This window comes from Carassius carassius, chromosome 24, assembly GCF_963082965.1.
Source record: "Carassius carassius chromosome 24, fCarCar2.1, whole genome shotgun sequence".
Classification (NCBI taxonomy): Eukaryota; Metazoa; Chordata; class Actinopteri; order Cypriniformes; family Cyprinidae; genus Carassius; species Carassius carassius.
In genome coordinates, this window is record NC_081778.1 from 19,137,422 (window position 1) to 19,151,179 (window position 13,758).

At 36.9% G+C, this 13,758-nt stretch overlaps 2 non-coding genes across 2 annotated transcripts; both read right to left on the bottom strand.

The window, feature by feature from the left end:
* Positions 1-8,628: 8,628 nt before the first annotated feature.
* Positions 8,629-8,701, bottom strand: trnat-ugu (transfer RNA threonine (anticodon UGU)). The gene has a single exon. It is a non-coding gene; the product is annotated as a tRNA-Thr (tRNA).
* Positions 8,702-9,147: 446 nt separating this feature from the next.
* Positions 9,148-9,220, bottom strand: trnat-ugu (transfer RNA threonine (anticodon UGU)). Its single transcript has one exon. It is a non-coding gene; the product is annotated as a tRNA-Thr (tRNA).
* Positions 9,221-13,758: the final 4,538 nt, after the last annotated feature.

Genomic DNA, 13,758 nt, shown 5'->3' on the forward strand with positions numbered 1-13,758 from the left:
CCATAGACATGTATAGAAAGGCTAGATGGCTCAAGGCGGAGTCAGCTGTGTCGTCACTTGGCGGCCATCTTAGGTCAGGAGACTGCGCTGCTGCTCCCTGCTGCTGTGGACGGAAGGTGAGTGACATACGCCAACTAAAATGCTCGTAACTTGCTGAATTCTTGACGGATTTACAAACAGTTTGGTTTATTACAAACCTTATTAACGTGGCTATGATTTGTGCTGATGCCGATGTTTAAATTGTAGCTTCACGTTTTGAGAAACGCTTAACATTGCAGCGTAGCTGTGTGTTTCATGGCTGCCCTTTACTCTAAAGTGATACCACAGTCGACATTTTCAATTATTAACAGGTTTCCTGAGACCAACAACGTTTCTTGACAACCTAATCTTTTGTCTAAATGTCATTTTGTGGATGTGGTTGTATTTATTTGCTGGCTAGCAGTGAAGAGGTCGTAAGTGAGTCACCAAGCAATTGTAAATTGGTGGGAGAGGCAGGGTTAGTCTTTCGTTTCAACATAGCTTTGAGTTACACATGATTTCCAAGTGGTTTGGTTTCTTAAAAACATCTTTACATTTGGATTACTTTGTTGGTTTTTTGTTTACAGAACTTCTGATTACGCTTGTGGAAAATGAGAGGAGGAGAGGGAGGGAGCTGTATTGATTATATTGTATTGATGGAAAGAGTTTTGTGTCCAATTGTGTCTTAATGTTTTTTTTTTTTTTTTGTATATTTTGTATATTTTTTTTGTAAGTTTTTTCTAATTGTGTGCCTTTGGACCTAAGTAAAAAAACAAAAAACAAAGACCCATCTCTTTTCTCTTTATTTTACAGAATGGCAACTTGAGACAGATTTATATTATACATAAATTTACACATGTATTTAATAATGTAAATATTAGTAATAAACTAAATTGCACTATTTCATGTTTCATGTACCTTATAAATATTGACATCATTACTGTGTGTGTGTATGGGTATACCTAGTACTTTACCTGTCTAGTCTACTTAATATACTATTTTCTTAATAAACTCCGTGGCTATAATTTTTCACAAGTATGCAGTTAAATAGCCGCATCCCTGAAGTTTATGACACACCAAGCCGTTTGAAAATCGGTTGAAAATTGAGCAAAATATAGTTATTTCAGCACTACATGCACAATAGACTTTAATGTTATAACTGGACGAGCGGTCCTGTCCTAAGATGGCCGCCGTGTGACGTCGTCGGGTCCCATTGGCTCTCAGCACCGGTAAGCTATCTAGCCTTTCTATACATGTCTATGATTGTAACTCACAGCAAGCCATCATATTCGTCTTCTTCCCAGTTTAACGGCGGTTGGCATCCAGCTTATTGGCGCAATACCGCCCTCTTCTGTTCCGGAGTGTGGAACAGATAATAAAAACTAAATGTACACATCACTCACATTGTTCCCTAACATTAATATCTACATACACTAGCGTACTCTTCAAATACAGTTTCTCCAAACGTGTTTATTATTTTAGGTAGTCATTATCAAGATAATCCATGTCCAAGAGTCAATTTCCTCGGATGAGATGATTTTTATTCCTTCCTTATTTAACACGATGCTATAAACACACACTGACCTCATCGAGCTTTTATTTTAGCACTTCCGGCATTTTGAATTTGCATATTAATTAGCTAAATATTTAGTTTCAACCGAGCGCCAACCTCCCGCTCTCTCTACTGAGGCCAATAAGGAAGTGACTAAAACTGCAATTCATCGACTGGCCGCTTGAGGCTGGCTGCAAAAGGGAGTCAGTCCCATAGACTCCCCATGTTAAAATGGCCAACTTTACAGCAGGAAAAAAGATGTTTACAGCCTGGTTCAAAAAATGATTTTGGTCTAAATAGCTAATTTTGCCCTTCATGACAACTGTGAGGGGGGTGAATTTTTTTTATAACTCATCCGTTTAAATTATATTAAGACTTAAAGTTCTGCATAATTAAGGGCGTAGCCACTTGAGTGACAGGTGGATTGCCGCTGCTGACACTGCCGTCGTGCTAGGTGGGTGTGGCTACAGCAACTAGCTCCCGCCTTTTTGCCCATTTTTGATTGTCCAGAAGAGTCGCGCGGTGATGCGCTGCCAAGATGGTGACGGCCCGCTCTACACACTTTAGGCTTCAAAAACACACTTCAGGAGTCTACGGGTGACGTCACGGACACTACGTCCATGTTTTTATACAGTCTATGGTTTCAACTGAAACATTTAGATTCAACATTTAGATTTAGATTTAACATTTAGATTGAACATTTAGATTTATATTTAACATTTATATTTAACATTTATATTTAACATTTAGATTTATATTTATATTTAACATTTAGATTTAGATTTAGATATAACATTTAGATTTAGATTTAACATTTAGATTTAGATTTAACATTTAGATTTAACATTTAACATTTAGGTGTAACATTTAATATTTATATTTAACTATTTAAAATATCTCTAAGTTGACAAATATTGTTGTAAATGTGCTAAAAAGTGACCATCAAAAATTCATACCAGTTTTTTAAACATTGTTTGAAGCTAAATGTGACAAAATGTTGCTGTTATTTTCAGCATGAGCAGCTTTACAAACGGCACCCGATAGTGACCTGATGATTCAATCTGATTTGAAAATTAATAAATCACACCATCTCTTTACACTCTACCTTTTGTGTTAAAACACGTGAACTATCCATACGACATGACCATTTGTCGTTTTTTCCGGGTTATTGTCGGTGATTCGTCAATGTTATCCGCAGCGCTCTCTATCCGAAGTCTCATCTGTGGACCACGTGGCGCTGGGTATTACGTCACATTCATCTCTCCCTCTCCCTCTCATGCATGTGCAGCTACACATACATTCATCTCCAAATCTTATTTTCTTCTTTTAATGAATATAAACACATTATACATTCGCAAACAATATAAAACAAAACATTTACAATAGTTTTAGTCATCACTAAAAATATAAATTTTACCAGGATCGGGGAAAAAAATATATAATTGAACAGAACGAAGAATATGGTCTATTGAGGAACCTGGACATGTCATTGTATCACCCCATAAACCTACCAACACAGTAAACGGTAGTATAACTGATCTTTTTCAAAAGCTGTATAATTATTTATTTTAACCGTACACCTACCACCACACAATACAATGCTGCATGCGCGTACATTTTTATTAAATTTAGTTTTTAAGCAATCTGAATTATGACTACTCAATAAATCTCATCATAAACCGCATGTACCTTGTTATATCACTATAATATCCATGCCACTATACAAATTTGTATTCTGATAAATCATAAAAACAAGCAGACATACGCATGAACATATCAAGTTAAAAACAGACTTATCTCTATTTTAAACAATATGAAAAAATAAATAAAATATAAAATTATATATGATGGCATGTTACTAAAGCGGAACATACATCTTAAACAAGTATTCACCATGTTTATCAAACTTATAAAACACATCGCGGTAACAGACATGTTACTAAACCAAATCAAATCATTTATCATACATTTTTAATCGTGTATTCAACCAATACTTGTGTTTATTGAGCTTATAAAACACGTTTTAAACATATTTTAAACAAAAAAAAACTGGTCATAAACGTCACAATCATGCTGATCACATATTTATGTATATTCAGACTTTAGCCATTAATACGTTTTAGGATAATGAAAAACACCAATGTCTGGGGGGATGACAAAATACCTCCATTCCCCCCAAAACCCGCTCAGACTCCAGGGGTTAAAGAATATGGAAATAAATAATGAAATATCCCCAAAATAAAATAATACGACTTAAAAAATAAATAAAGAGTTTAAAGAGTATAAACAGAATCTCACAGGTCCTAGAAGGGGTATTCTCCTGTATGTGAGACCTGAGGGGGTGCTTCACAGACCCCGCGCGGCGAGGGTGGAGTTCCGGACCGTAGGCTATGATCTAAGTCAAAGGGGTACATTATTTCAAAGCTAACATTAATGTAATGTGTGAATAATCAGTACCCCCACTACATCTGATGTCCACTGTTTCTTAATTCAACAAAATGATGATATATATTACCTACAATATTTTTATATAATATTATATAATAAATAATTATGTATATCATACCATATATATGATTATATTATATTAGACGCGTTATGCATTAATCACTTTAGATTCTTTAAAGTTCTTATTTTTAGCATGATCTTCAAAGTTTTAATACCATCCCTCTCTCTCTCTCTCCCTCTCTCTTTCTCTCTCTCTTTCTCTCTCTCTCTTTCTCTCACACACACACACACACACACACACACACACACACACACACACACACACACACACACTCAATGAAACATGATGCCAAAGTCGTTCTGTATGTTTTAAAAATAAAACTAAAAATATTGATTTTGCTGTATGCTGAGGAGCTCGTTTGTTTGTCACAGCATAGACTGTGAAGTTTAGATGAAGTTGATTTATCTTTTAGAAGAAAGACCCTCGATTGTATTCAGTCATTAAAGATGGTTCAGGACAGATGGCTTTGCGGACCCACGCATCCTAGAGATGTAATTCGAGAACTGTGCTTTGCTACGGTCTTAAACCTTACACAGATCTATGGCACTTTCAGACACAGAGCAGGAAAGACATTTATTTTTTTTCGCAGGCCCTCTGTTTAGCTGTTCCAAAATACCTCCATTTAAAAGCAAAAAATAAAATATTAAAATGACCACCTGTACATCTAACGGCTGTTGTTCTATTTTATATTAAAAGTATCCTTACTATCCATATTATATTCTTTATTTAAAACAATATATTTAACCGACAGTATCCCCCCAACGTGTGTTTTCCATCAGTTGTTTGGCCTTCAGCCTTTTTACGTAGTGCTTTTCATTTACTGTAAGATCGCTTTACACTAGTGTAATGAAAGTTAACTTTTCTTAAAGTTTATAGGTGTATTTTACTGTATCTGCATCCTTCTATCCTGTAGATTGTATGTGTACTGTAAAATAACAAATATGCATTTTGCTTAAAGTCAGTAAAATAATTACGCCTACAATTTTAAACGTGTTTAAACACATCGTGTGTCACTTTTCTCATTCGACAGAAATACTATTTTGCAAATTATTTACCCGGCCTATAACACTAGGTGTAAATGTTCTTACCTAGAACAGAAACATACACTTTGACTATTTTGTAGGCATCGTATAATGTTAAATGGTTTACAAAAAAAAATTAAAGCGGCTGTGATTTTCAAAATGAAAGAAATGTACGAGCTGAGGATGTTTCAACTATTATCATCATTTCCTTTTGACCCTGATAAACCGGTAATTAATTTTCTATGCGAGTGACACAAGATACAGTTCTCATAGGCTACTATTTGTGTAAATAGCCGTGCTAAAACATTTTATGACTATTTTTGCACGCCAACAGATTATGTCAAGGGTGTTTCACATCTAAGAATCACAATGTTTTGTAAATGACATTTTTTACACCTTACACCTCGAGATTTAGCCATATCAAGATTTTGGACGGCTGTTCACAATTTGTTTGTCGGACCGTACGTTTTTAGGTGATCTTTGTGCGGTAATCGTAATCGTAATAGGAATAAATGAAAATTAAGAAATTAAGTTACAGTTTTTCTCTTCGAGATATTTCTTTTAGCGCAACTTTGTGTCTGTCCAAAAAGTGTGATCGCATGAAGCATCGACGCAAAAATGAAGTCTAGCTGTTTTACACTTAAAACTTACAGCCTAAACAAATCAAACGGCACACTCGTTTAAGTTTGAGCGTGTTAAAGTTTCCACACTCTTATGAGATACATTTTATCCATAACCTTTCGTGTATTCAAGCGACCAAATCACTAAGAAAGAGAGTATAGCAAGAAAACTAACGTTTACAATGCATATAGAATTCAGAATACAATTGTTAAAGTATTTTTTTTTTAAATGTTGATTTGTAAATGTGACGAGTGGGGCGGGGCCGAGGGACATGGGAGCGAGGCCGGGGGAGTGATTGGAGATGAACTACACCTGTTCGACCCACCGGTCTCGAGGCCCATGGAGGAGATGGAAGGATATAAAACTGGAGCGACGACAGTGAAGGACGAGAGAGGACCAGGCCTGGGCTTTTAGTTGTATTTTGTGTTTTATTTTGCGCGCATCAGTCGTCCGTGAGGGGCTGATGCACTGCTTTGTGTTTATTTTGATCATTAAAGTTTTCTGTTGATTGTGCGCCGGTTCCCGCCTCCTTCTTCCGGATGAATACAAAGGTTGCTATGATTACAGTGGTGCCGAAGCCCGGGAGAAGGAGGGACGCGCTGCTGAAGATCCCTCGCCGCTGTGGTGAATCCGCGGTGCCATCGAGCTGGCGAGGAGTGTGCCGCCATGGACGCTCGAGGCGGTGGGCTGGAGCGAGTTGCCGGGGACGGGCGAGCTCGCTACCGGCCGCCCACGATGTGGAGAGACGGCTGCCGTCCGTGAGGGAGCGGAGGAGTCGGCGCCATTCGCCAGGTGGCCGGAGCCTGCTGCCATCCGCCGGAACGGGGAGGAGCAGGGAACGGGGGACTCCTGCCGGCTGCCCAAAACCGGAGGAGCCGTCGCCGTCCACCGGGCGGCGGAGGAGTGTCGTGCCGTCCGCCGAGGGCCGTCCAGTGCCACCGCCAGGCACCGTGGAGGAGATCGCCCAGCTGGTGGAGGGCCGAGCAGCGGTGCGTCTGTGAACCAGATTTTTTTTTTTTTTTTTTTCCTCTCTCCCCTCTCTCCCCTCTGTCGCTCCTCCTTCCATCTCCTTTTCTCTCGCCTCGTCTGTCCTACCCCCAGGTTCCCGCAGGTCCCCGTCAGCGGGCCTCCCGGAGGGAGGGGGGGGGGTAGAGCACAGTCTCGGGAGTACCCCCCGGCCTGCGAGGGGCGATGGGGGTATGTGACGAGTGGGGCGGGGCCGAGGGACATGGGAGCGAGGCCGGGGGAGTGATTGGAGATGAACTACACCTGTTCGACCCACCGGTCTCGAGGCCCATGGAGGAGATGGAAGGATATAAAACTGGAGCGACGACAGTGAAGGACGAGAGAGGACCAGGCCTGGGCTTTTAGTTGTGTTTTGGTTTTATTTGCGCGCACCAGTCGTCCGTGAGGGGCTGGTGCGCTGCTTTGTGTTTATTTTAAATTATTAAAATGTTGTTGATTGTCCGCCGGTTCCCGCCTCCTTCTTCCGGATGAATATGAAGGTTTGGTATCGTTACAGTAAATTATATTTTATTACTCCGTTAGTTTTAGTCATCGTGTTCAGATAGCAGATGACACAATTCACATTTTGTTTTAAGACTCCTGTAAGCTCATGCTAACTCTTGCACGGGAAAGAGAGCGGGGCGAGCGCATTCTATTCATTTAAGAAAAATTATTAAACATTTGCCCGAACTTTTTTATTATTTTGACAAACACAACACAACAACATTAAAGAATGTTATCAGTCCCTACGACCATGTTCTTTATTCAAATAAAGCAACATCTCTGGTGTACGTGTTTATGTGCTAAACATTTTTTTTCTCCACTTCTGACAGATTTGTTAGATGGGCTACTGTCGTAATACAATCACATTTGAGAACTACGATGTTCTCACTTTTGTAATGGTTATAGAAAAATGCCATACACACTTTTGCATTTCATAATTCAGTGATTTTAGCTGTAATGAGCACATGAGACAAAAATTGTCAATGTGTGACTTGTAAACATGTATAATTTTATTTATTTATTTATTTTTTACCAGAGATAGTCGACCGATCTGTTTACACATTGTTTTGCAGTTTTCTGATGAAGAGTTTTCTCTGACTTTGGTCAAACATACGGTGCCTGTTCATAGGAATTTTTACGTGTGTTCTTCTTCTGGAAGGATTTGTAAGAGGGTGGAGTTAAAAAACCCTTATACTAGACCAGGGCCATCCTTAGCCGACACGGACTTTGTGATGACCTTATACTATACTGCACTATAGATCTTATACTAACTATAAATAAGTTTGTCACTGTCACTTTGCCATTACTTTGTAACTATGTCACCTACCAGTCATTATTATGTATTATTAGACTGCTTGATATCTGTTCAAACATTATTTTGATGGTCCCTCAACAGACATTCAACTGACTATAAGTAATTTGCAGGTACATATCAACTAAACCTAACCCTAAACCTAACCTAACTGTCTAGTAGTACTGTGGTTGGTTTGAGTTCCTGTGTGTGTGGAGCTGAGAACTGACTGCTGATGGCTTTAGTTTACAGTATATTACAGTATATAGGACAGTATATACTAAATAGAAATAGGATTCACAGCTGAAAGCCCCTGGTTGGAGCAGCTCACAACGTTGCCGATAAATAAATCGTCTGATTTCACTGTATGATGTTGGTCTGCCTGCTATTTGGTCTCTTCAATAATGACTGTATTTCTCATGCCAACAAGAGCCTGTGTGGAACAAGACCTGGTCTAAAGACATGCATGTCCCAGTTTTCTTCCTTCTGTTAAGGTTGATGTTCATCCAGATGAGCACATTATGTCATGTCATGTGGTGTTTAGTCCTTATCAGCTCTAATCCAGGTTCATTTTCAGAGCAGGTCACTTTTCAAAAGGTTTCTAATCAGGCCCCAGCGAGAATTGAACTCGCGACCCCTGGTTTACAAGACCAGTGCTCTAACCACTGAGCTATGGAGCCTCACCTGCTCTTGCCCTGTCCTTATTACAATATGAAAGGTACTGACAATCGTTGTGCATCTGTAAGGGTGTGCCTGGCATACCAGAAGTGAGCACAAGTCACGTGATCAACTATCCAGTACAGTCCTTCTTACATCACAGTCATCAAGTCAGAAAACAGTTGTGCTGCTTAATGTTTTGTTTGAATGTCACGACTTTCACTTTTTTTCTATTGAAATCTCCTGGTTGGAGCAGCTCACAGTGTTGCTGGTAAAGTCTGTTATTTTACTGATGGTGGTCTCATCAAGGATGACTGTTTTTCCCAACATGAGCCTCATATCAGCAATTCCGAACTATTCTTTTTCTTGAAAGTTTTATGTTTATCCATATGAGCACAGTATGTTGCATCTTCATCTTAACTTCAGGTTCATTTTTAGAACAGGTCACCTTTTAAAAATTTTACCATTTAGGCCCCAGCGAGGATTGAACTCGCGACCCCTGGTTTACAAGACCAGTGCTCTAACCTCTGAGCTATGGAGCCTCACCTGATGTCTGCCACTCATGTACGTGACATAAAGAGTTCTCTTTGAGTTAGCACCTGAGTTGGAGTTAGCACCTGAGTTGGCAGGCAGCCTGAGATGTCTTAAAGTTTTTCTCAGTCACTTTGGTACATTTCTCAGATCAGAATTGAAATTCTCAAAACTACCTGTTCAATTCTCACATCATTGTGTCACTTGTGCACATCAAAAAAGCAGTTTCTCATTTCTTTGAACAAGTTGCAAATGCTTTGGTACATCCATGCAAATGATTATGTACAATTCTCTGTTGTTTCCTACATTATCAGTTGCTAATGTCATGTTGCTCAAAATTTATTATATAGTTTTCTGTGCAATAGTCTTACCCCCCAAAACATCGGGTCTTTAGTACATCGTATAAGTCATTGAATGCAAAATGGTTAATCTAGTTGTCATAAACTGCCAAGCACAGTTTTTTTTAGTTTTTTTTTTTTACACATTATTATTAGACTTTTTGTCAATTTGGCATGAATTGTGCAAGTGAATATTTACTAATGAGGAGAATGTAGATGATAAACCAATGATACACCATTTCTCTGAAATAGCTCAAAGGTTCATCTCATGAATCTTCAGTTGGAAAGCTTATACTGTATAGACAGAGGACAACACAAGAGTTACACATTCTGACAATTGACTTATTTTCATCTTTGTGCTCATATTTATTTTTCCTTTTCTATATCACAATGAAATTGTAAAGGTTTTATTTTTTTTGGCCAGACCACTAGTAAAAGTGTAACTGGGAATTCTATCCAGTCTCTTTCAATCAATATCCCACATACAGTAATGTGTAAATTTGTACTTTTGAAATGGATATATGGCATACATAAGCATATTGCATACTGTTCAATACAGTAACTGTCATCCAAAATGTTGCCATAGTTTACATCAGAACATCCCTCCAGAGTACACTGTTATATTGACAACATGACTAAACAATTTGACTGTCTTATCCGTAAACTATGACACAAGGACTTGTCATTCGATGGCACTGACATGTTCATTGACACAGATATTTATATTTGAGAGATGATCTAAGGATTTTGAGCAAGAGACTGGCTTTTGCAGGTAATCCATGGTGTTTTGCTATTTGTACGAGTTGTTTTGAGAAATGCACTTACTGTTTTGCAAATTGTGAGTTTGATTCGAGAAATGTACCAAAGCGGCTGAGAAAAACTGTAATCAAGATTCACTTGCACAATTCATGCCAAATTGACAAAAAAGTCTAATAATAATGTGTAAAAAAATAAATAAAAAGTGTGCTTGGCAGTTTATGACAACTAGATTAACCATTTTGCATTTAATGGCTTATACGATGAACTAAAGACTCAATGTTTTGAGGGGTAAGACTATTTCACAGAAAAGTATATAATAAATTTTGAGCGACATTACATTAGCAACTGATAATGTAGGAAACCGCAGATAAATGTGCGTAATCAATTGCATGAATGTGCAAAGGCAATCGCAATTTGTTCAAAAGAATAAGAAACTGGTTTTATGATGTGTATAAATGACTAGATGATGTGGAGGTTATACAAGTAGTTTTGAGAATTTCATTTCTGATTTGAGAAATGCACCAAAGCGACTGAGAAAAACTGTAACTATAGGGCTTATTTTTTAGGAACTAGTGCTTATTCTTTAGCTACTAGTGTCTTTTGTAAAGTTACTAGTACTTAATCATTAGATACTAGTACTTATTTATTAGATACTAGTATTATTTTATTAGATACTAGTTCTTATTAATTAGATACTAGTACTTAATTCAATAGTGACTAGTAACTTTTATATTGTTACTAGTAACAAATTTAAAGTTTTTGATATTGACTTTTATGGGGATCCGTCATTGCGATATCAACTATTCAGTATTGACTAGTATATATTCCACTAGTGACTAGTTCTTAATTTTATGTACTAGTAGTTATTCATTGGGTACTAGTATGTATTTATTAGATACTAGTACTCATTCATTAGATACTAGTACTTATTATTAGATACTAGTACTTATTTTTAGATACTGGTACTTATTTATTAGATACTAGTACTTATTTATTAAAAACTAGTTCTCATTCCTTAGATACTTGTACCTATTAAATAGATAATAGTACATAATAGATACTAGTACACATTTATTAGATACTAGTACTTATTCGAAATGTTACTAATATGCGTTTTTTATTTTACTAGTAAAATTTTTTATTGAACTCTACTGTAGCCATTTGGACTAGTCATAACATAAGACGAGTAAAAAAGCAGATCTGACTAGTAAGATAAGAATAGTTACTAGTAGTGATTACAAAATGTACTAGTGTCTAATGAATAAGAACTAGTACATAATGAATAAGTACTAGTATCTATTAAATAAGAACTAGTATATAATGAATAAGTACAAGTATCTAATTAATACTTACTAGTAATATTTAAATTAATAACACTTACTATTGCAATAATTGCTAGTCAGATATTACATAAAAGATGATATCAACTATGATAAACTTTATTCTTATAAAAATACGCAAGATGGTCTGAAGAGCAGAGATAAAAGCATATATTGTCGCAGTCATTATTTATTTTCATCATGTTACATCAGTAAAATGTCTATCTGCAAGTTATTTTGTAGCTTATATATTTGATTCTTTACAGTTTTTCTCAGCCGCTTTGGTACATTTCTCGAATCACTCTTGAGATTTGCAAAACAGTAAGTGCATTTCTCAAAACAACTCGTACAAATAGCAAAACACCATGGATTACCTGCAAAAGCCAGTCTCTTGCTCAAAATCCTTAGTTCATCTCTCAAAAATAAATATCTGTGTCAATGAACATGTCAGTGCCATCGAATGACAAGTCCTTGTGTCATAGTTTACGGATAAGACAGTCAAATTGTTTAGTCATGTTGTCAATATAACAGTGTACTCTGGAGGGATGTTCTGATGTAAACTATGGCAACATTTTGGATGACAGTTACTGTATTGAACAGTATGCCATATGCTTATGTATGCCATATATCCATTTCAAAAGTACAAATTTACACATTACTGTATGTGGGATATTGATTGAAAGAGACTGGATAGAATTCCCAGTTATACTTTTACTAGTGGTCTGGCCAAAAAAAATTATAAAAAAAACCTTTACAATGTCATTGTGATATAGAAAAGGAAAAATACATATGAGCACAAAGATGAAAATAAGTCAATTGTCAGAATGTGTAACTCTTGTGTTGTCCTCTGTCTATACAGTATAAGCTTTCCAACTGAAGATTCATGAGATGAACCTTTGAGCTATTTCAGAGAAATGGTTTATCATTGGTTTATCATCTACATTCTCCTCATTAGTATAGATTCACTTGCACAATTCATGCCCAAATTTATAAAAAGTCTAATAATGATGTGTAAAAATACAAATAAAAAACTGTGCTTGGCAGTTTATGACAACTAGATTAACCATTTAGCATTTAATGACTTATTCCATGAACTAGAGACTTGATGTTTTGAGGGGTAAGACTATTTCACAGAAAAGTATATAATACATTTTGAGCGACATTACATTAGCAACTGATAATGTAGGAAACTGCAGATAAATGTGTGTAATCAATTGCATGAATGTACAAAAGCAATCGCAACTTGTTCAAAAGAATGAGAAAATGGTTTTATGATGTGTATAAATGACTAGATGATGTGGAGGTTGTACAAGTAGTTTTGAGAATTTCATTTCTGATTTGAGAAATGCACCAAAGTTACTGAGAAAAACTGTAATATATATTTTTGTTCGTCATCATGTAGATGATCATGTGTTTCACAGTTTTTCTGTTGTTACATGCACTTTAGCTGGTAACTTCCTCAGAGAGGAATTTACATCATGACTGTAAAACAATGGAAAGACTCTCTCTGTGAAGGTAGTTGTCAGTGTGTGTAGATTACAGAATGATCGCTTTCTGGAGATTGTAAGAAATATTAATTATCATAGTATATACACTCCAGACACTGGTGTTAAAGAAATCTGTTACCCTCCTTTGGTTTCTCTCAAACCTCCACATCCCAGACGTGTGTTCTTCTTCTGGAAGGATTTGTAAGAGGGTGGAGTTAAAAAAGCCTTATACTAGACCAGGGCCATCCTTAGCTGACACGGTCTTTGTGATGACCTTATACTATACTGTAATATAGACCTTATACTAACTGTCTAGTAGTACTGTGGTTGGTTTGAGTTTCTGTGTGTGGAGCTGAGAACTGACTGCTGATGGCTTTAGTTTACAGTATATTACAGTATATATAGTAAATAGAAATAGGACTCACAGCTGAAAGCACACAATGTTGAACAACTGTATTTCTCATGCCAACAAGAGCCTGTGTGGAGGAACAGGACCTGGTCTAAAGACATGCATGTCCCAGTTTTCTTCCTTCTGTGAAGGTTCATGTTCATCCATCTGAGCACATTATGTCATGTGGTGTTTAGTCCTCATCAACTCTAATCCAGTCATTTTCAGAACAGGTCACTTTTCAAAAGGTTTCTAATC